Below are 22,156 nucleotides of genomic sequence, written 5' to 3'. Positions count from 1 at the left end.
ATTAGATGATGCTGATGCACTTAAATCATAGTTTAATTTTGTTTTTCAATTAACAGATTCTTAGAGGTCTTCATTGTTAGCAATAAAAAGATAAAAATACTTCCCATAGATCTGAAACTACTATAATAGGAAACTGAAAGCCAGATTTTGAAGATACATGGTGCACAAAGACTCAGATAGATACCTGGCATGTTTTCAAAAGTGCCTAAATGCATAACTGCTGTAGTTTCCTGGAAACAGGTCTTGTCGAAAATTCTTTGATGAGATGACAGGCTTAGCTGGTAAAAGTAACAGTGTAAATGTAATAAACACTTGCAAGGCTTAGCACTACATGACACTCAGAGTAAAATACTTGTGCTATTTGATATCAGTAAAGCATGTGCCTAATGGACGCGGACCAGCTAACCGATGGGTCCCAAGGAGAAAGAGATAATGGAGACTCAGCAGCAGTGGGGGCATTTTGAACACAAGTGTTGCAGAGCCACAGCAGTGACCTGAGCTGTGGCAGTTCTCCTGACTCTTGGGTAGAGGCGACCCCTTCCTCTTGCTCTTGCTGGAGAGAAGGAGCCATGGGGTTCCTAATCTGGAGGTCATGGTGGCAGCTCTGGTGCCAGGAGGCTTACACCCACCCCAGGTGCATGGGAGAACAAGTCTGAGAGGGCTTTTACCTCACAGTGGAATGGCTTCCCCCATGCCCAAGTAAAAGCACCCCTGAGCCTTGCCATACACAGAACAGAAACATGGGGCAAAGTGGTACACAGTGACAAGAGCAAGGCAGACTTTACGACTGTTTTGCAAAGAGCAACCCATTCACGTCATATCAGAATAAAACCCGAGTCTCACTTCCAGCAAAGCAGCCAGAAGAAGGGACACTGACTTGGCCACCCACCATCCTAGAGAGGACGAGACCTGGGATGTGGCAAAGGGGCTGCAGCACAGGCCCCAGGGCTGAGACTTTCCCAGAACATATGTGTCTGCCAGCCTCGCTCTTGGGCACCTTGCAGGCCTCATGGCAGCAATGCCAGACCCCAGTGCTCTTTGCCACAACCAGGTTCCATTGCGCTGGGAATGCCCCCATGGTTCCACCCCCTTTCCCCCTGGAAGTGGCAGAATTGAGCCTTTGTACTCTCACCTCGGTGACAGGGCAATTCTGCAATCTGAATTTTACAAGCAGAATGATGAGAAAGTTGCTTTAAAAGCCTGCAATCTGCAGAGAATGAAGAGAGGCATCCTAAATCCCAGTGCTGTAACCACAAAACCACCATTCTTTTTATCACCACATACGCAGTGCTATATAGTTGGCTGCCTTAAAAATAGTCAGGGTTGTGTTGCTGACATTTATATTCAGACTTTTTTTTTTAATTAATTAAACCAATCCCTACACCCCCAGCAGCATGTGTATTTTACTCCACGTTCTTCACAGAAAGGTGAATTCTGTCGCTCGAGACATCCATGAAAGGCAAGCAGACCCCTAGCAACCATGACGACTGGGGCCTTGCCACCTCCTCTGCTGCAAAAGCAGACCTGAGACTGAGCATGAGAAGGCATCGTGAAACAACCTGCCTGCACCATTTTCACCTTTCTCGCCTACCATTCAAATGTTATGGTGCCTTCTTCAGATGAAATTGAAGAAGGGCTGTAAACCCTCTCAGGGTATGAAATATACTGTTGCTGTCAGCTGAAACACAAGGAGGGAGATGACATGTATCTGACATATGCTCTATGTGATACCAGAGGCTGTTTCAAACCACTGGAGATTCTCCCTAGGGACACAGCACTGCCAATGTCTTTAGTGCAATAATCCAGCCACAGGATAACGTGTATTAGTATCTGAAGAGACATCAGTAGCAATCAGATGTTATATTTACTTATCTGCCATTTGAAAATCAAATTTTATATTTCTTCATCTGTCCTACTACCTGACTGCCAGGAAATGCTAGTGGCATGTAAAATTAAAATGTTACCTTTGGACATTTATTAGATACATCAATTATGTATTATCAAAAATGCATTATATGAACCTTATAAGCAACAAAGAAGTTCAATTTACAGATAAGATATAGGTTTCCTGTGGAGACTTTATCTTCCACATTTACAATAATATATCACAGAGAGGAAAACAATAATGATAAATTGAGATCATATAGTGTGAGTCCATAGATATTACAAGTACGTAAAGCAATAGCAGGAAATGTGCGTGAGCCCATAAAGATGAGAAAAATACAAGATTTGAGCAGTAAAATGGAAAGCTATGAACCAACATAAGTAATAAAATACAACAGAGAGGGAGTATTGCATATTTTTGGAAGTAATCAGGCAAAGAGAATAAGCTTATAAATGAAGTTTGTGAATAAAAAACTCAAATTTTGCTACTCTTCATGGAATCTTACTTTTTCCTTGTTAAATTGTACTGGAGAAAAATTATTTAAGAAATACTTGTGAATTAATACTATGTTTCAAATTCTTGTCAGAAGTGGATTATTTGCTATTTATTAATTATTTGTCTCCTGTAAAGAAGAAACATCTATCCAGTCAAGAAAAGATGTCAGTCACACACAATAAAAAAGAGACAATGAATCATCAATGAAAAAAAAAAAAGACACTCTGTAGGCTACAAATCCAGAAAATTTCTGTCCTAATCTGTTCATAAATACTTAGAGCAGCCAACACAAACATGAATGGGAATGCTTTGTGATTTATTTGTAAACCAAAGAGAGCCAACACTCCTATGGTGCAATCCTGGCCCTATTAAAAATCTCCAGGAATTTTGCCAATTACATCAGTAGTTCAACGATTTCACCCCTGAAATCTAATTTTATTGATATGGCTTAGCCGGTTACAGCGAATGATGTTTCTTTTTTCATTAAGGTAGATTCTCAGCATCTTACACTAACAGCTGATGCTACCACACTCTGTGTGACTATTCATGAAGTTAAATGCCATCTAACAAGTGCAAATAGAAGATTATGAACAGGAGTACTTATGATTTTGCTATAATCTGTTACATTTTTAAGGATTAATCACTATGTCATAGGGTCATTCAAAATGAGGCAGACTAATACCTCTGTTTCTTGGCCTGGTTTCCTCAAGGAAAGAAGCTTACACAGTTCTGCTGAAATATATTTCTTCCATCAGTTTTCTTCCCAATAACTTTTGGGCCTATTGTATAATTTAAAAAAAAATTCAACAAAGCAATAGGGGAATATTAAGCCCCAGCAAGTTTCACAACAACAGATAGAATACGATTTTATTAATTCCTCCTCTTACCCTGCACTCACTCTTTGTCAGATGTCAAGGAATACATACAAGTGTGACTATTACACTTGAAACATAAATCCAGACAAAGCCAATCATCATTAATATTGACTCTCATTGAAACTGCTCATATTTATTAGCTGAGCTTTTCTGAGTTAGATAGATAAATCTGTTCTAAATGTTTTAGGCCATAATGTATTTCCTTTTGACCTATATTTTTATGAATACTGTACTCATTTATGCAAAAGACAATTAGAAAGTTGCCTGTCTAGACACTGTGCTCCTGTGTTATTAAAATGTATTTCTCATTTAAGGCCTATTCAGAGTTTCAAGGAAGTTGGCTGTTAAAAAGGCCAAGAGTTCTGTTTGGTGTTACAATAACTAAAGTGCGCTAGCTTTCATCATTTTCTTATTTAACACTGTTTCAGTTATTAGAAATGTTACTTGCTCTTAACATATACTGTTAACCACTTCTAAAATGAAATAATTCTGTAGCACTTTCAGATGTTGCAGCCATCAGGTCAGTTTGTGGTGGACACCAGCAGGCTGGAGAACCGCAACTCTGTGATCCCTTGAAGAGCAAGTTCCTTTCTTGCCAAATCCATGACTGTGGATAAAATCAAAGGTATTAAAAGGAAAAGTGGCACAGGATCTATTTGGAGAAAACAAATAAATCAAGCCAGTATTTCTCTGATCGGAGAGCACAGCCATGAAGAACAGTAGGCAACAGACCATTGATTTGACTTCCTTGCCCAGCTGTGAGCATATGAAAACAGAAGAACAACCATGCTGGGTCAGACCAAGAGCCCATCTAGCACAGCATTCTGACTTCAGTCAGTGGCTGCAAGTGGATGCCTACAGGAAAGTGAGAACAGAGCATTATGCTTTCTTTTTTGTTCTTTACCTAATAACATCTAGCTTTTCATTTGCTTTCCTGACTGCATGCTAAGCTACTGCTTTCTTCAAGCTGTCTGCCATAATCCTAAGATTTTGTTCCAGAATGGAAATCACTAGCTCAAAGACCATTATTTCCAAAGTTGTCTGCCCTATGTTTTTTCCCCAGCGTCTATCACTTTGCATTTATCTGCACTGAAAGATATTTCTCCAGGCTGTATCTCTCCAATACATGTGACTCAGCTACTTTGTTATTGTTGTTCAGAATTTAGTAGAGTCCCAAAGCTCAGGAATGCAAGAAGACAGATTCTCCTACATCTCTTATCATAAAATGAGGCCTGTGAATGTAGAGGAACATTAGGGTCATCTCAACAGAATTTCTCACTGCCACAACCTCTAATCATAAACCCAGTGATGAGCCACCCCCTCTTGCCACGCTGGTACTCCTTGCTACTGTTAGCTGCAATATCACCTCTGATCACAATGCTGTTTTCTCTGCTAGCAAGTCACCTCTGTACTGGTAACTCTCACAGTGTTACTCCCACTCACCACAGAATCACCACAAAATATGACCATTTAATTTTGTTCTATGGTACCATCACCCACTGGTTCTGCATAGGTTCATTAAAGAGAGCCTTTACTAAGATTCATTCCCTTCTGTTACTTTCCTTTTTGACCTTAAAGATCCATCACCATTTTATCTCTTGCCATTGTGCTAGATCCAGTTGTGATGTTCTCAGCGCTCATGATTTCCATTCCCTGAGTGATGACTAAAGGGAAATCATCCTAGCAGCTAGTTGGGTTTCATTAGTGATTCATCATGCAGTCTCCATCTCTCACAAATATTTTCAGCTATCATTCATTATACCTTGGAACTCAGTCATAAAGAGACCCCTTCACCAATGATGAGTTATTACTTCTTCACAGAAAACAAAAAGCCCCTCCCAGGCTTAATAATGCTTCCCAGGCTTAATCTATACTTCATTTTCCAGAACTCTATAATAAGGACTTTGATTATAGTAAATTATACATTCAGGACAAACTAGACACAATATTGTTGTCCTTTAGTTGTAGAGAAATGATATTACACTTCATCATAAATCAGGCATCAATTTAAATCAATAAAATCAAAATTGTTGCACTGGCATACTTTCCTCTAGCTTTCTAAATGAGGTACATTTATTTCCATTTGTCAAGAAATGTCAGCAGAAAACTCCTCCATCTCAGATCTGCCTTCTGACATCTCTACTTGTAAGACTCTTCCTAAAATGTATTGCAATGGTTGTACTTAGAAAGTATTTATAATCTGCACAATGAACATGTGTAGATAGAGATTATGCATCTTCCCCATTACAAATATATGATCCTTATTCACAATTGTTCCTTGTGGGCACTGAAAATAATACCTATCCAGTTGTCCTGTTGTAAGTGCTGTTTCTTATGCAAAAAGAAAACATATGTTTATGTCAGAATTGTAACAATAATCAAGTAAGAAATCAATATATATGCACATGTGTAAATGAACATACATACATGCATACTGTATTTTAGTAAATTACTGGCATGTGTTATTGTGCATTGTGACTCATGAATCATGAATCCAATTCACAGCTTATCATTTCCCATTAAATTAGTGCTTTCCATATGGTATCTCCAACGCAAAGCCTACAACCTACTTATTGTGCTTAAAAAAAATCTTACATCAAGAACACACTGTTCTGGGATTTCAAAAAATATTTAAAATCAAATTATTCTACTATGTCTAATGCTGTTTCAAGATTTAAGCAATTTCTTTTCTTTTTTGGCATTTTATTTTTAGTCTATATCTATTACAAGTTGCCATGTTATCTCTTTATACTACCAGACTAGCATAAAGAGAAGCAATTATCCTGAACTGGAGTCTTATAGTACACTACCATATTTACTTGCAAAGAAACTACTAAATACACCTTTGTCTTCTTGTTACAGATGTATCAGTATATGTCATGAGTATTGCAGGCAGTCTGAATTTTCTTGGACATGTACAATAAAGACTATCACTAACTTAAATGGGAAACTCATGTGTGAAAACTTGCCCCTAGATATGTACCTGAAATCGGCTATCTATACTGCACTTTTTTTTTTTTTTTAAGTTGCATTGTAAGTGATATAAATATATTTCTTCAAAAAAATAGTAAAATCAACAAAAGTAAAATGTATTTTATAAAAGCTTGTTCTATTTCTGAAATACCTGTGAACACTTATAAAACATAACATTGGATCAGTTTACTAAATTTTTTATTTATTTTTTTTATTTTTTTCCATACCTCACATTCTACAGATTTTACCTGAGTACAAGGTGTGTGGAAACAATTCACGTTCTCACTGAATTGACTCAGTGTTGGACATAGTCAGTTGACTCAGATTTGGACATAAGTTCCAGGATTTCTTATCTGGCCAATTTAGGGTCAGAATATCATTCCAATTTTTAATGAAGTTTTTTGAAAGCTTGCTGTAGTAAATAGGACTCGATCTAAACATTGTTGATCAGTACACTGGAGCACACAGGACTGCAATTGTTTCCAAAACTCTTTAGAGCTACACCATGTCTGCAGCTGGACTCCAAAGAATTTATGAACTACAGCTATATAGATTTTGTTCTTTAGGTCCTCTCAGTTTTCCATTGTTTCATTTTTGTAACAGGACAGATATTCAAAATGACCTGCAAGGGCCTTTCAGAGCAAAGTTTTTTTCAAATATGATCATTTATCAGTGGTTCATATAGTTCTTTTATTACTTCATCACTACTTTAGTCTTTGGTGCTGGCACTTTTCCCATGCAAGTGACATTCACACCATATAATTGAGCTTTATTCATGGAACCGTGAAACAGACGGAATGTATTCCGAAATGTGGAAAATGGAGAAAAAAAATACAAACAACTTCACCGCGACATTTTCTTTGCTTCTTGGCACTGGTTTTCTGGCAGGGAAATACTGAATAAAATGTAAATCCATAAATAACAAAGAGTTATATCAATCAAATCTAGTAATAGAGTAAGGAGTTACATAAATCAATATAGATAATAGAATCTATTTTTGAATAGTATGATGATCTGTTTGCAAGTGATATACATTACTTTTACATTATCATCCAATAAATACCAAAATTACCAAATTCAACTGGTGCTTGTCATTATTTTGAATAGGTAGTAGCAAAAAGAACATAATGTATATATTTAAATGAAAAGTGACTATCAGCTGTTCTATGCTTTCTTGTTCTTAATACCCCCTTCAGCAAGAGTACCTTAGTAATTCTCCACTGAATTTTGCCTCAAAGACTCTCACTAGTTATTTCTCCTAGAGATCTAGTACATAAAACTGGCTGACTGAAAATTTACTCTAGCAAATATAGGGAAAAACATGTAGTTACAATGGCTAGCATTTTAAAATCATCATAACAGCTGAGACGATTTCATAGTAAGTCTAGGAATCACACTAGCAGTAGAACTATTTTTCTCCTCTGCACTGGTCCCTGAACTTTCTCTGTTTTGGGGAGATTGTTATTTTCCATCAATGCTGCTTGATGTGTCCATGTACAGATAGCAAAATGGCATTCAATTTGCTTTTGCAGAAGCGTGGCCTTGCAAAATCATTTCTGATTTTCTGCTACTGTCTGCTGAATGTCTCCTTTGACATTACTGTGTTTAGTTTTTTCTTTCCTTCTATTTGTCTTGTGTAAAATTGCATTTTCCCCATATGAATTTTAACATTCTACATTCTACCTCTACTTTCCTAATTTCCATGTCCCCAGCTCCCTTTAGATGATTTTTCAGTTTTCATTACACTATCTGGTCCTTCAAAATAAATTTATTATAAACTGTTTTGATAAATAATTCAATTTTCTTCAGTTTTAAATATAAATGCATTTACTAAAATCTGATCTTTAGTATAACAGTACTTAACTTTTTCTCCTGAAAAGAACATGGGAATAAGATGATTTCTACTAACTACAACATTTAAGATAAGCTATTAAAAAAGTAGATAGAAGAAAAAAAATGTTAGCATGAAGTGACTCCATGCAAAACAATATTATGGTGGAAAAAAGTGAGGAGATTGGAGTCGATACAGTGGTGCCTCTATATTAGGGACAGAGAAATTCTCATTTCTATTGCACATGTTCTAGGAGGGTGCCTTTCCCACAAAGCTGTAGAATATTCATGGGTAAAAAGAGTATTCTGTCTTTCGTGTTAGAGTTGGTTCATTCTATATATGCAATACTTTCTTTTTAGCACTCTCAAGAAAATAACTCCTGTACATTTCAGATAAATGGTTTATCTGGCCAATCTTCTGTTCCAACAATGACCAGATACAAAAGCATAGGAAAAAGTAACAAAAGAGTAAGTATACAAGACATTTTCCCCCAATACTCTCCTGAACCTCAAGTTATTTCAGGGACAGGGGGTCTCCAAACTTGAATATAGTTTCTTCACTTAATAGATGTCAGTGGAGCTCTGTTCTTAAGTACTTTCAAGCTCTTTAGTCATAGGCAAGGTGTTTTTTGCATTTCCACTCTCCTTTGCCAAGGAATTTGACAAGTCCACTATCCATGTAGTAAAGAAACATTTTTCTGTCATTTGCTTGTGCCCCCTATATGTAGGAAAACATGTATAAGCTTTTCTAAAGAGTAAAACCATTTCAAAAAGAACAGCTGATGAAAACGCATCACAGTTTGAAGTCACAGTTCAAAGACTTTTTCACCATTTGAAGGTAGAATTTGAATCCTGTTATTAATTAAGAATCAATATGTTACAGAATACAGTCAGTGGTGATGTGCTACCCCTTGAAAATATGGGCTTTAGCCTTCCTAACAGGAAAAAAAAGAATCAAGTCTGACTCTTCTATATCCTTGATGGACGTTTATCTTCAGAGCCATTGAATAAGGGCACTAAGTCAAATTTTTGTTTCATCTTAAAAGTAGACTTCTCTATAAAAAATTTTATTTGAGATCAAAGGAAATATTTCACGTTGACTGAAATATGCTTAAGATATTGATAATTTTTTTTGTTTGTTTTTAAAAAATTCAATTCATACTGAACCAATCTTCATGTTCTTTTATTTAAATCTGGCTACAGAGAAATATTATTATTCTCACAACACTGAGAACACAGTCTTAATGAATACATCTGAAACCACAGTAGAAATAATCCAGATGAACTAATTAGGTGAGGCTGATATATATACTCCAACTCAAAATCAACTCTAATTCACCATTAGTTAATAGACATATAAAAGAAAATAATCTTGCTAGCCAGACTTGGAGAGAGTGTCAAAATAAACAGTGCAGGTGTCTGTTTAACAACTAATTGCCTTTTTCTGATTTATAAGCAGATCTAAAATTTGGGGGAAAACACGGTTCTCTAGTATGCATTAATGAAAATATTTTAAAACTAAATCTCTTACTTGTAATTTGTAATTATACTTCTGACAACTCAAAAATGATCTTCACACTTTTTCATCCTAGTGTAATCACATAACAAGCAGTATTCAGTAGTATATGTGATCTTGCACTCCAATGAAATTCCTGCCAAGGTAGTTTCTGTGGTCACTACTTTGAAGACAGATGCCGTAACAGTGAAAGAATCTAGTCAGTTGTAGACTAGAATGATTTCATTTTTCCGATAAATTTCAGCAATGGCTACAAGCAAATTATGACTCACAGTTTGATAAATAAACTAACAAAAAATAAATGGTAATCAAAGTGCTATATAATATTTTCACACTAGGAACCATCAAAAGAAAAAAAAATATATATATGAGTAAGAGAGACAGGAAGGGGAGGCAAGAAAGGAGAAAAAGGAAAAAAGAAAAAGGAAAAAGAAAACTAGTGGCAGTGATTTCTGTCATTCATAACTTGCCATAATTATCTACTCTGTAAAACTGCTGCTGTAATTTGAAATGCCTCCCTCCTGATCTAATCAGCAGACTAACATAATGGCTTGACTAAGAACCAGGAATGTAGATCTTGCCATTATGTCAGATGCACTTGGATTTTAATGTAATATTCCCCCAGGAAGACTCATGATTTAATTAAAAACGTTGTGTTTCACTGTCCAGCACAGCACCTGCAGCATCACTTAGCGTGTGAATCTTGATTCCCTAGAGTGAATTGCAGCTGACCTTTTTGATTTCCATTTAGCAACCACTTTGCAGATAAAATTTCAACTGTTTCCTAGTTAGCTCTTCAATGCACTTCTGTGGCTCCAGTTCTTGAAATTTTATGTTTATCAAAATAATATTTCAAATTTGCAATTTCTCCCCTCAAAATACTGCTGCTAGAACAAATACAAATAGCAGAAATCACAGTCACCTATGATTTAGAAACTGATTCATTCCAAGAAACATAAATGCTTCTGAACAGAGCTGTATGAAACAGCTTGCAGTTGCACTGAAGCAATGTTCTCAAAGAAATTGTTACCAGCAGTACTGTATTATAACATAACCTTATATGATACTGTATATTCTATTCCAAGCTTCATAATCAATAGGGTGCTTTGTCCCAGTTCCTTTTTATGCACAGGAAATAAGTCAAGGAGTTGGAAAGAAGCCCTCTCTAGGCAATGTTCCAGATCATGAAAAGATGGAAATGTGGAGATGTTAAGATAGGTGGCTTTATGAAAATCATCACATTTTTGGTTACAAAGTTAATCACTCTATCATTTCTGATCACAGTAAAGTGTGTAGAAACCATTCTGCTGTAGAAATGCTTCTGCTGAAGACTGCTGCTTGACTTGGCAAGCCCATTGCTACAGAAGCAAAAATTTAAATATATTTACCTTTGTTTACTTTGCAACATAGTGAGTTGTCTACATTACCTAGTGATCTGTACATTAACCAAGAAACTTCTGTAGGTAATATAGTTTATTTATAGTTAATTCCTCACCAACTACCATCACAAGCAGGTCTGATGGTCATAGCATACAATCAAATGATAAACACGGTAGGTGGCAAATTAGTTATGGTTCTTCATTAAGAAGAGTGTGCACAATAATAGATCTGCTAACAGAAAAGAGCATAGCCTTTATTTCTGTAAAGTTGAGGATATCACCAGAGTTTCCAAAGACCAGCTACTGCAGTGCCCTGTAATGTCAGATTTTCCTCCACTAAGCACTTTGGAGGAACCTGAAAATAGGTTTGGGCCATTCAGCTAGTGGATTTTCATATTTGGGTTCATGTTCTGGACTGCAAACACTGAAGTACTTTTCTACAGGCATACATATATCCACCACTCCTACATATTTTCTGATCAACTAGCTCTTGCTGAATTAGGTATTTTAAATTCTTCATTACTAACACAGTTATTAAAAGAAAAGACAAAACCTTTAATTATGTTGAGAATAAAATTACCAAGGTCTGATTTACTACTGCCTGTAGTAAACCTATTACAGTTGACCAGCTGAAGTGGATTTATGAGTGTGTTGTACCACTGGACAGTGTATGTCAGACTGGAAGTACAGAGAAACCCGACCTCTAATTTTTTAAAAAGCATTTTCAAAGTAAATCCTTTTTCAAGGAGACATCTCAAAATGCCACAGTAGTTTTCCCTGTGTGGAAAGTCAGGTTCAGGCTTTTATTCTAACACAATGTATATTAGTTAGAATAACAGTGTTTGTGGGTAGGAAAAAAAAAAAATAAAAAGAAATAAATGCAGCAGGGTTTTCAAAGCTGATTGATTCTGTAAGGTGAGGAGAGATCTCAGTCAAAGATTAATCAGCATAACCTATTTGTCCTTTACTCTCCAGTAGACTGTTTTTTTGGTTTTTTTTTGATTCCTATAAGACACACTACATGGTGTTTAGAAGGTACCAAATAACTGAACAGCCTAGTGTTAGAATTAAGATAATACATCTTTCCTGAGCCACTTCTGCCAAGTTTTGTATTTTTAGAGGCTCACAAGTTCATGATGAGTTGCTGAAATGTGATCTTACTTTACTCACTTTCATTTTGACTGTTCACTGCATGGCTTATCCTGTGGTCTGACACTAAATAAAACAATGAGCTGCAGCAGTGAAGAAAGTAATAAAGACTTAGGGCTGGCACAAATCGCATCATTTTCTTCAGTTTGCATAGCCTGTCTAAACAGACACTTATACAATATAAGGACTGTCTAAGGTGTTACCTTGTCTTTACAGGTTTCACTTAAGAGTCTGTCTTAATCCAGATGATTATAACACGATAATTGTAATATGATAATACTATTACAATCAGGTGTCAAGCAACAATAGGATGCAAAATATGAAAGTGCTACAATGGCATAACCTTTCAGCTCTTGATATGCTCATGACTAGCACAGCTCTATAACATAGAAAACAGTCTTGCATATTTACGGCTACACAGAGTGCAATGGAGTATTTCAGTGACCTGACTACTAGACTAATATGAGTCTGGTATTGCATACGGTATTAAGGCTGGATCTCATCCACAGAGTCTTGGCAATCTGTACCACTGAGATGTCAACAATTAATTCAAATGTTTATGTCAAAGTTTCCTATAATAAATAATATCTAGTTTCCTATAATAAGGAGGCTAGCTGCAAACATGTGCCATTGCTACCAATATGCTCTCGAAAAGCAATGACTGCTTGAGAAAGGCAAATTAATGCAGATAATTTAAGTACTGATCCAAACCTTCACACAATAGAAGATACTTTTTAAGTTATTTATTTAAAATATCAGCAGATTAATGGATTTAAATACTGTTCTTTGTATTCTTTTGCATATCTACATTTGGTTTTGATCTCAAAATGCACTCAAATATGTTGAAATATAACAAATTTCAGAAGCTCAACCAGCTCAGAAGAAAAATTTGACTGGTAGACAGAATGCTGGACTGACCCTGAAAATATTTTGAAGTTTGTATCTAACAAGCTTCTGCCACCTACAGTGCAAGAAAACTGTCAGTACTCATCAGCAGTATTAGAAGACTGCTCCTTTGACAAAGCAGGCTGTAGAAAATATTGTCACTGCAAACTAAAGCACTTGAAGATACCCATCGCTAGGATACAACTATGCCTACAAACTACCTTCTTGCTCTACTTCAGCAGTTCTTCCTTTTTTCCTAAGATAATATAATGGAGCTCTAGATTAGTTTTCATGCATTCCTTTAAACAAACACGTATAAATTCAAGACAAACAGTCATTTAGACATTACTGGCTGACAATCAAACCCTCAGCAAACACACTTGCTGCATAACTACCTGGTGCCTTGGCTCCCTTTCCATCCATCTGTCAGGATGGCACCCTGCCTGCTCCAAAGTTGGTTGGACCCTTCTAGTAAGGCATGGGTGCCAGACAGCACTGACTTCTGCAGAGCAGCCTTCTTAAACCCTCATGTGCTGTCCTCTCTACAGGAGTCCCTGCTTCTATGCCAGCAACAAGGCATTGGCACAACATCCTTCCTCACAATTAATCCCACCTGTTGATGCTTACACAGTGAGAGAGGAGGTGGGGAAGGAACTAGGAAAGCGAGGCAGACAGGCATTTCTTGTTGCCAAGAAGGCAGGTGGGGTAGCAGCAGGTGTCTGATCAACTCAGGAAGATAACAGGGTGTCAAAATGTTTCTAACAGGAAACTTGCAGGACTCCGTCCAAAGACAATCAACATATCCATCAATGACTTCAGGGGGCAGCCTTTTACATTCTTTGGTAATATGTAAGAGAGAAAATAAATCAATAGTGGGGAAAAAAAAAAAAAAAAAGGCTATTAAAATAGCGTCTAAATACTGGCAATAAGCTGCACCAGTATGCACCAGTATCCTCTTTTCACAGACAAAAGGACTGTCATGTAGAGCAAGAAAGGGATACAAGGTTTTAGATTTGACATACATGACAAGGACTTTTTCAAGCCTGGATTAGAAAATGCTTGAGCAAATCCCTGATCCCAGTGAAATCAACTAGGTCAAATTTTTATCTTTTGCTCTGAGTGATGAATAGTTACTGAGGTAAATAAGCTTATAGGACATCAAAATATGACCCACAGATTTCATATTTTCAGCTGAGTAGAAAGTGAAACAGGGAGGGGAGTTCCTTTAGACTGAAAGGACCCTTGAAAAAAACAAAAGGCCAATAGCAAAGTCCACATTCCTTATGGAGATATCTAAAAAGTGCCATCCAAAAATCTGTACAATTTGCAAGGCTGAAATGTCCTTTTGAGGTTAAAATTAGTAATGCATCTGTCTCTAAATAAATAAATGAATAGAAATCCTATCATTAATTATTATCTCTTCATCAGTGTCTGGGACAGCTTCCCAACTGGCTGAAATTCTTTTCTTTTTTTTTTCTCCTTCTTTATAGAGCCATCATGATGTGTGGTCAATCGTGGCTGGCTATTACATGTATGATTGCTTTTCCTGATGGGATAATCTTAATCCCACAATTTCTTCCCCTTTGAAATTCTATATGAATGAAAATTAAAATAAACACATTCTCTTCCAAAACTAATGATATGAATAAATATAATGCAGAATTACCTTTATGACAGCAGTTCAGGACTTTCAAAGGAACCTGTCATTCAAATAAAGAATTTACATCATAATGACATGTTTCAGTGCATGATGCCAAGAACAGAATCCAGAACCTCTCCTAATTTCCTAGGCGTGTGTATATACATATCTAATGACAGTAAAATACCAACAGTTCTGGGAGAAAAAATCTGTATCTAGGACTCCCCAAGCCCACAGAGGTAGCTTAAGGTACAGAATTAGAGTCTTCTTTTATTTGTATGATTTAGCCTTCTAAGATACATGTCATACTCAAACGCTGTCTAGATGCCACTTCAGACTATTAAACAATTTATCTGCTCTGGATGCCAGCTCCTCTAAATTTATCCTTGCCTTTAACTTTATTCGGATTTGGGTATTTAATTGCCTTTGGAAAAAAAAAAAAAAAAAAAAAAAAAAAAAACAACTGAGACTGAATGAACTATCATTAAGTCATGAGGTTTAATAATACTGGCAGTGCCAACAAATAGAAATATTATTTGTTGCATTATTCTTACAGCACAGAATGTAAATATGCCGACCACCCTCCATGGAGTTAGTGAGGGGGAAGATTTCCAGGGTGTGTTTTGAACACCTAAACATCTGTTTTTTTAGGACATGCTAGCTGATTTATTGTTACTGCTCCAGAAAGGCTTATCTGTCTGTGTTGTTTATGCTAGCCTATGCAGTTGTCTTGATGGATCCAAAAGCACTAAAATAGCACTTCACATGATCATTTACTGAAGCTCAATCATTCCTCATGCATCTTCATTACACACACATGAGGCTTAATTCTGTTTCTTTGCTTTTGCCTTTGAATATAGCTGTAGTCCCACAGTGGCAATCAAATGGGAAAATGAGAAACTAGCCTTACAGTCAGCTTCTCAGAGTATTGAGCTCTGTTTATTTCTATAATGACAACAAAATGCTGTGCCATTCATTTGTCTTTATGGCCACACTTTTCAAACAGTCGTGTATAAGATAATTCAAAGCTATGAAACAACTTTGGGAACAACAGGACAAGACGTTGGGCAGAATTACAAATGAGGTCATAAAAATCAAATGTCAGGAATGTCACTTCCAATGTGTCACACAGTTTATAATTTAGATTTAGCTCAAATGCTCTTGCTGCCCAACCTGCAACAATTTCGGCATTGGATATTACATGTCCCAGGGCTTTGTTGTAGAACTTGAATTCAAAATCACTGGCTCTGAAACTGAAATCTGTGGGTATATTTTCATCTTTTCTTTCCATCTCTTATCTTGAGGAAAGTTCAATCAAGTAAAGCAAAAACCTAAGAGTTTAAGAAGTAATTTCTTTTAGAAGAATGGTGAGAACAGGTATGATACTCCCTTATTCTGGCAATATACAGCCATTTGCTTGCAGAAAAGCATGTCTACATATTTGGTTAGACCTCACACCTAGCACTTTTTGATCTGATTTCCAACAGTTCAAACCCATTATTTAAAATAGTTTTCTCCATATAAGAGGATATTTTAGAATTAATGGTGTTTTGTTTTTTTTTCTTGCTCCTCTAGGCTGATTATTCCTTACAGCCTCAGTGCCTTGTCCTTTTGCTTCCCTCTTTCCCTTTTTCCTCCTCTCAGATCTTTTGCTCTGAATACTCTCACATTTTCACTCTCTTTGTTCAAATACAACTTTTTGGGGGGATCTTTTTCTACCCACACAATTTTAAGTGAGGAAGGAACTGAATCATATTCCATGCCCCTTACTGTTTCCAGTCTTCTTCCAAGGGAATAAGTGGTGATTTTGGTGATCTACCTCTGTGGTGATTTTCTTATGTGGAAGGGAGGTACTTTCCCTGAATTAATGTGTTGATAGGTGAGATGTATCTTCCTGAGAAAGAAGTTGTGCTAGATATAGCGCTGTCACTGTCGCACAGCAGTATCACGTGGACCCAGTTGAGAGAAGAGGATATCCAAAGACATTAATTGGGAAAAAAAGACAGCATGTAGCACTTTGGAAATTCAGAAAGAATTTCAAATGAGCTAGTATACTAGACAGGAAACTTATCATGTAGCCTGTTCAGTGAGCAGCTATCCTGAGGTAGTCAACTGGGAGACAAAATTTTAGGAATTGGCCATAAATCTGAAGCCTGACTTGTCATTTCGAATCAGCTATCTCAGCCCATATAGACACTGTTCTGTAAGATTTTCTCCTAAACATATATACCTATAATCGTTTTCCCAAATTACTAGCAGGGAGTCACCTATTTCTACTTCTGAAGCATAAGTAAAGGACAAAAAAAAAAAAAAAAAAAAAAAAAAAAGCTGTAAAAAAAAAGTAGCTGCACATTTGTAGTAGGCATTGATGGTGGAGAAGCCCAAGTTCACTTCTGTTGTTGGCATAAGGTGAATGAAACCCACATAATACAATTTCAAGATTGACGCCTCATTCCATCCTTTTCATAATGAAGTGAATTTGAAGAAACAAAGTATGCTTCAGTGAGTCAATATGCAGAATGAATTTGTTTCACTGCTATAGAGAGTCACATTTGGTGTTGGTAAAATCTGAATTTGCTGCCTAATTTGGGAAGTGTTCTTAAATTTTATCTAAAGTGTTGCATACCTCCCTGCTGCCATTTACTTTTTAAGGAAGTTTAACGAACACAATAATTTGTAAATAAAGGCTACTAAGTAACTACAATTATATAAAGCAAACAACAAACAAGGAAATTGTGTTTAACACAGGGAAAACAGGGAAAGCTAGCAGTGATTCCCAGCCTTAAATAATTTTTCTACCTTCATATTTAAACAAAGAAGGTAACATCCCAGAAGATGAGATAGAATTTCCTTTAGGGAGAAGGAGAGCTGCGTGGTTGAGGGCTTTGTCATTTCATTAGAGTAGATAATTAGAATGATTTAAAGTTGACAAAGCAACAGACTCAGATGAATTATAACCCCCAATCCTAAAAGTAGCAAGGGGCAAAGAGAAGCCTCTGGAGTTAAACTACTGAAAATCCTTGAATGACAAAGGTTAACAGTATAGGAGATGAGGGCAAATGTTGTTGCTTATCTCCTGTTAAAAGTACATTTCTTTAATCAGAACCTCCCAGGCTAACATAAGGAAGAGGGTATGGAAGGGAACATCGCCTTTTCTGGAAAAGAGCCTGGAAACACTTCCTACAGACGGCAGCCTGGTTTGTTCCAAACACTCTATTTGTTCTTCAAAGCAGCTGAGAGCTGAGAGAAAGGAGAAGTGATGGAGATGTATTTGGGACCCAGCTGACCTTACTTAAGGGAGATAAATTACTGCCTTAATTTGAGAAAGTTTTAGAACAGAGCTCTGGAAAATTTTGGTATTATTTTCCTGATATATAACTGAAGCAAATTACTTCATTTAATGTTAATTTGGACCTTAATTGCTCCTCTCCATTAAATGTCAGTAATATATATTTACATTTAGAGTTGTGACTTTGTGATTCCAGTTTCTACCGGCATTTGGATACCAAGGCCAGAAAAATTTCTGGTTGGGGGAGGAAATGGGAGATTCAACAGACTTATGGCTGTTGACCTACTCAGACAAAGCCACCCCGATGGGGTTGCTCTGAAGCGAAGATAGGACTACACTGCCTAATGGATGTGCTGAATTAGCATGTTTCCTGATCAGTCCTCATCTTATAGGCAGCCTGAGCTGCAAACAAAACAGCTGTCCCCTGGAAGGACCCCACAAAAGAAAGAGTAAAAAAATACATAAAATTACATAATGTTACTTAGAAGTGAATTTTTATTACAATGGCACCCAAAGGCTCCCTCCAGGAACAGAAACAACTTTAATCAAAAATGCTTATTAAAACATGGTTTCAATCCTTATGAGTCATAACCCTCATACATCTAGAGTATTATTATTGTTACTACTGCCATAATTTATGTGGATTCAGAGAAATACTTCATGCATTTTCTAGAACTCATTTTGCAACTTAGAGTAAGTAATTTATGCTCTGCAAAGCAGCATCAGAACACCAAAAAAAAGTTTATTCACAAGTGCATGTTTTTATACATAAATAAATCAGTCTGTACATCATTGTTCCTTCCAACTTCCCAGTCAAAAGAAGATATAATGATGGTTATGTGTTCCACATTTTTAATGGTAGCAGGTACTCATTACTTGACTTACATATTCCTATATATGCAAATACAAGTGTGCACACACACACAATGTCTCACACCTTCTGGATAAGTCCATGGCTGAATTTCATAGAATCACAGAATGGTTTGGCTTGGAAGGGACCTTAAAGATCATCTAATTCCAACCCCCACTGCCATGGGCATGGATGCCACCCACTAGTTCAGGTTGCCCAGGGCTTCATCCAATCTGGTTGCAAACACCTCCAGGGATGGGATATCCACAGCTTCTCTGGGGAATCTGTTCCAGTTCTTCACCACCCTCTGAATGAAGAATTTCTTAATAATATCTAACCTAAATCTAAACTAAACTAAACTAAAACCTCTTTTAGTTTAAAACCATTCCCCGCTGTCATAACATTATCTGCCCAATCAAAAACTCGTTCTCTATCTTTTTTATAAGCCCACTTCAAGTACTAAAAAGAGGTCCCCACAGAGCCTCCTTTTTTTCCAGGCTGAACATCTCCAGCTCTCTTAGCTTACTTTCTTCATAGTACAAGTCCTCTAGCCCTCTGATCATCTGTGTGGTCCTCCTCTTGACCTGCTTTAACAGATCAGGTTAACAGATCAGCCCCCTTCTTGTGCTGGGGGCCCCAGACCTGGACAAAGCACTCCAAGTGGGGCCTTAAAAGGGCAGAGTAGGGAGGGACAATCCCCTCCCTCCACCTGCTGGCCACTCTTCTGCTGGTGCAGCCAAGGATGCAGTTGGCCATTTGGGCTGCAAGCATGCACTTCTGGCTCATAGCGAGCTTATTTTAGCAAATATTTTCAAAAGAAAGATAATTTTTAATAAATTATCATAATGTGAATATAATATCAAGTAGCCACCATAAAGAATTTTTTTTTTTTTTCAAATATACATACTCAGCCAGTGGATATGGTTGTATATGTATAGAACCAAAACACTTTAGCAAGAGTACATGGTCTGCAGTTCTATAAAAAGATGTCTGAGAAATATAAGTATTACTAAAACTCACTGAAATAAGTACAAATAAGATGAAAAGTGCTCAGAGATGCAGCTGCTAATTTCATCTTTGAGGTAACTCTTATATGACTCTCACATTTAAGATTTAGATGGTAAGTTATAATGAATATTACTGTCTCACCATATCAGTTTCTTATTCATACCCTTCATTTAATTTTGAAACAAAACAAAACAAAACAAAAAAAAAAAAACAATTCCTAGGTTTTAATACCTTGTAATCTTTTCTCATAAGGATGGCCTTTATTTCTGATCTGTCATTGCTTTCTCAAGAAAAAAAATAATTGGATACCTTTGCCTAAGGTATGTCCAAGCTTATTGTTGTGCGCTACCCTAGGCTTAGATCCCACACTCTAGCCTGATGAGTACTGCTGTGAATGTGAGTGCAGTGAGGCAGGGTAGAGCAGAGAGCAGAAGAAAGTTATGCGCAAAACCTGGTGTTCAAACTTGGATTTAATATCTAGTTGAAACCGATTAGTAGTTTCTAGGATGTGTCTGTTAATTCAAGCTGTTGGAAATGGCCAGTTGTTTTTGTTTGTTGGTTGGTTGATTTTTTATTGTTGTTAGTTTGCTTTTGAAGATAGATATTACAATCATTAAGATGACGTGTAAGAAAAATCAAAAACAGATTAAATTTCCATTTCTGTTACAGATTTCAGTTCTTGGGTGAAAGCCCAAGCCTACCACTGAGGGGCTGATATCTTCAAAATTCTTCTGCCAGGGTCTGCTTTTCCTTTATTCATTATAATCAAAGCTGTTGATTGATGCTGCTGCTCAGTCATGAAACTTGAGTTTCTGCCTGTACCAAATTTGTGGATGTGGAGCAGACAGCTGTCCCAAGCACTCACAGAGAGCTTTTCCCCTGCAATACATTCAGTGAGAGCATATCACCCAACACCAACAGTTGGAAGCACTTCTATAGTCATCCTTGTAGTTAGATCACTTATCATTCTTTTCCTACATTTTCCATATGTGCATTATTATTTTCTTGTTTATTAAAAGTGATGAAGATATGCTGAAAACTGAAGCACTTAGATACTGTGGTCAATAACTAGGAATACTTTCTTGTTGGAAAGGCATCTTTTAGTAGAGTGGAAAAACAGAGAAAAGATATTTGGCATACTTTATTGTGAACTTGCATACACATACTACCTTTTCATCTCCTACAGCTAATCAGAGGCAGAAAGTAAAAGATGAAGAACTAGAAGTAAATTCCAGCTAATAAAAAAGAGACTTTTTAGTTGACTTAGGGCGTTTCTTTGCCAGCTGCCTCTAGCCAAAAAGAAATATTATATTCCCAGTGAAACATTATTATCAGGTGGATTCTTAACACAAAGACACCTCAATCCCCAAAGGCAGACAGTCTATAAAATTTGAAATCTTAGAAATATTAGGTGAGGAGATAGCTATTATATTCTCTCTCTCCTTCCATTTTTTTTTTTTTCTTCAGGAGAAAAGGAGAAAAATCTAGGTAAATCAGATATTTTAAACTCCTATGTCTGATATTTCTCATAACAACAGATGCTCCTTTTCATATTTCCACATTCACTATCATTACTTCTGACATTTATTTGAAAAATAGAAAGCTGCAGTTATCCATGCCTCCTTGCCCAGTCTTACTCTTTAAACAAAAGTCCTGAGCCTATATTTTCTTCAAATATCACTTTTCTACTTAGTTGTAACATGTGCTGAGACATTCTACATGACTAATATTTGCATCATGTGTTTTGTTTGTTTGTTTGTTTTTTAACATTATAAGCTGAATCTGTCACAATTCTTCACACAACATTTTTATTCTACCTTTGAAGTTCTGCCTATAGAAGGCCTGTGAGATGAAGAAATTCAACTTAGGAAAAAGTTTTTTTTCAGTATCTTTGCCTAGTGTTGTGTTTTTAAATGATAAATAGCCTTAAAATATACCTGTATTGTGTTTAGCCACTTTAATCAGAGAGCAACACATTTGTATTAACTAGAATATTTAACTTTCCAACTGTGTTGGTGGGAAATATTTTTTTTTTACATTCAATACCTAAAATTTTCTGAATAATACCACTCAGTACAAAGAAATGTTAAGAACAGCACCGCACTTTTTCCAAGTCTGAACAAAAATTAATGAGAAAAGTGTTACATATATAACTTTCTTAGTAAAACTTCAGAGCCACCAAAACTGGGGTTTTATCTTAATTTCCACAAAATGACTGGCAGCTTCTCAAGCAAACAGATATTTGAATTTCCAGTTATTTGTGTTCATTTACCTAATAGCTTTGTGATACATTCAACTTCCAAGCCTTCTCAGAACTTTCCATTTTAAGATAAGATCTGCTAACATAGCCCATACAAAGTTAAGTGTATAGTTAAACCAAGCA

At 36.4% G+C, this 22,156-nt stretch overlaps 1 protein-coding gene and 1 long non-coding RNA gene across 3 annotated transcripts in view; both read right to left on the bottom strand.

Annotated features, from left to right (window-relative positions):
- CSMD1 (CUB and Sushi multiple domains 1) overlaps positions 1–22,156 on the bottom strand; it is a 1,163,917-nt gene that overhangs the window by 1,103,200 nt on the left and 38,561 nt on the right. The gene's annotated exons all lie outside the window — the stretch shown is intronic.
- Positions 1,953–13,534, bottom strand: LOC106016076 (uncharacterized). Its single transcript, XR_001188509.5, has 2 exons — positions 13,383–13,534; positions 1,953–3,862 (listed from the first exon to the last, which is right to left on the bottom strand). It is a non-coding gene; the product is annotated as an uncharacterized lncRNA (long non-coding RNA).

The sequence above is a fragment of the Anas platyrhynchos genome, chromosome 3, assembly GCF_047663525.1.
Source record: "Anas platyrhynchos isolate ZD024472 breed Pekin duck chromosome 3, IASCAAS_PekinDuck_T2T, whole genome shotgun sequence".
NCBI lineage: Eukaryota > Metazoa > Chordata > Aves > Anseriformes > Anatidae > Anas > Anas platyrhynchos.
Note: the sequence above shows the minus strand (reverse complement) of the source record. Positions and strands in the feature narration are given on the sequence as shown.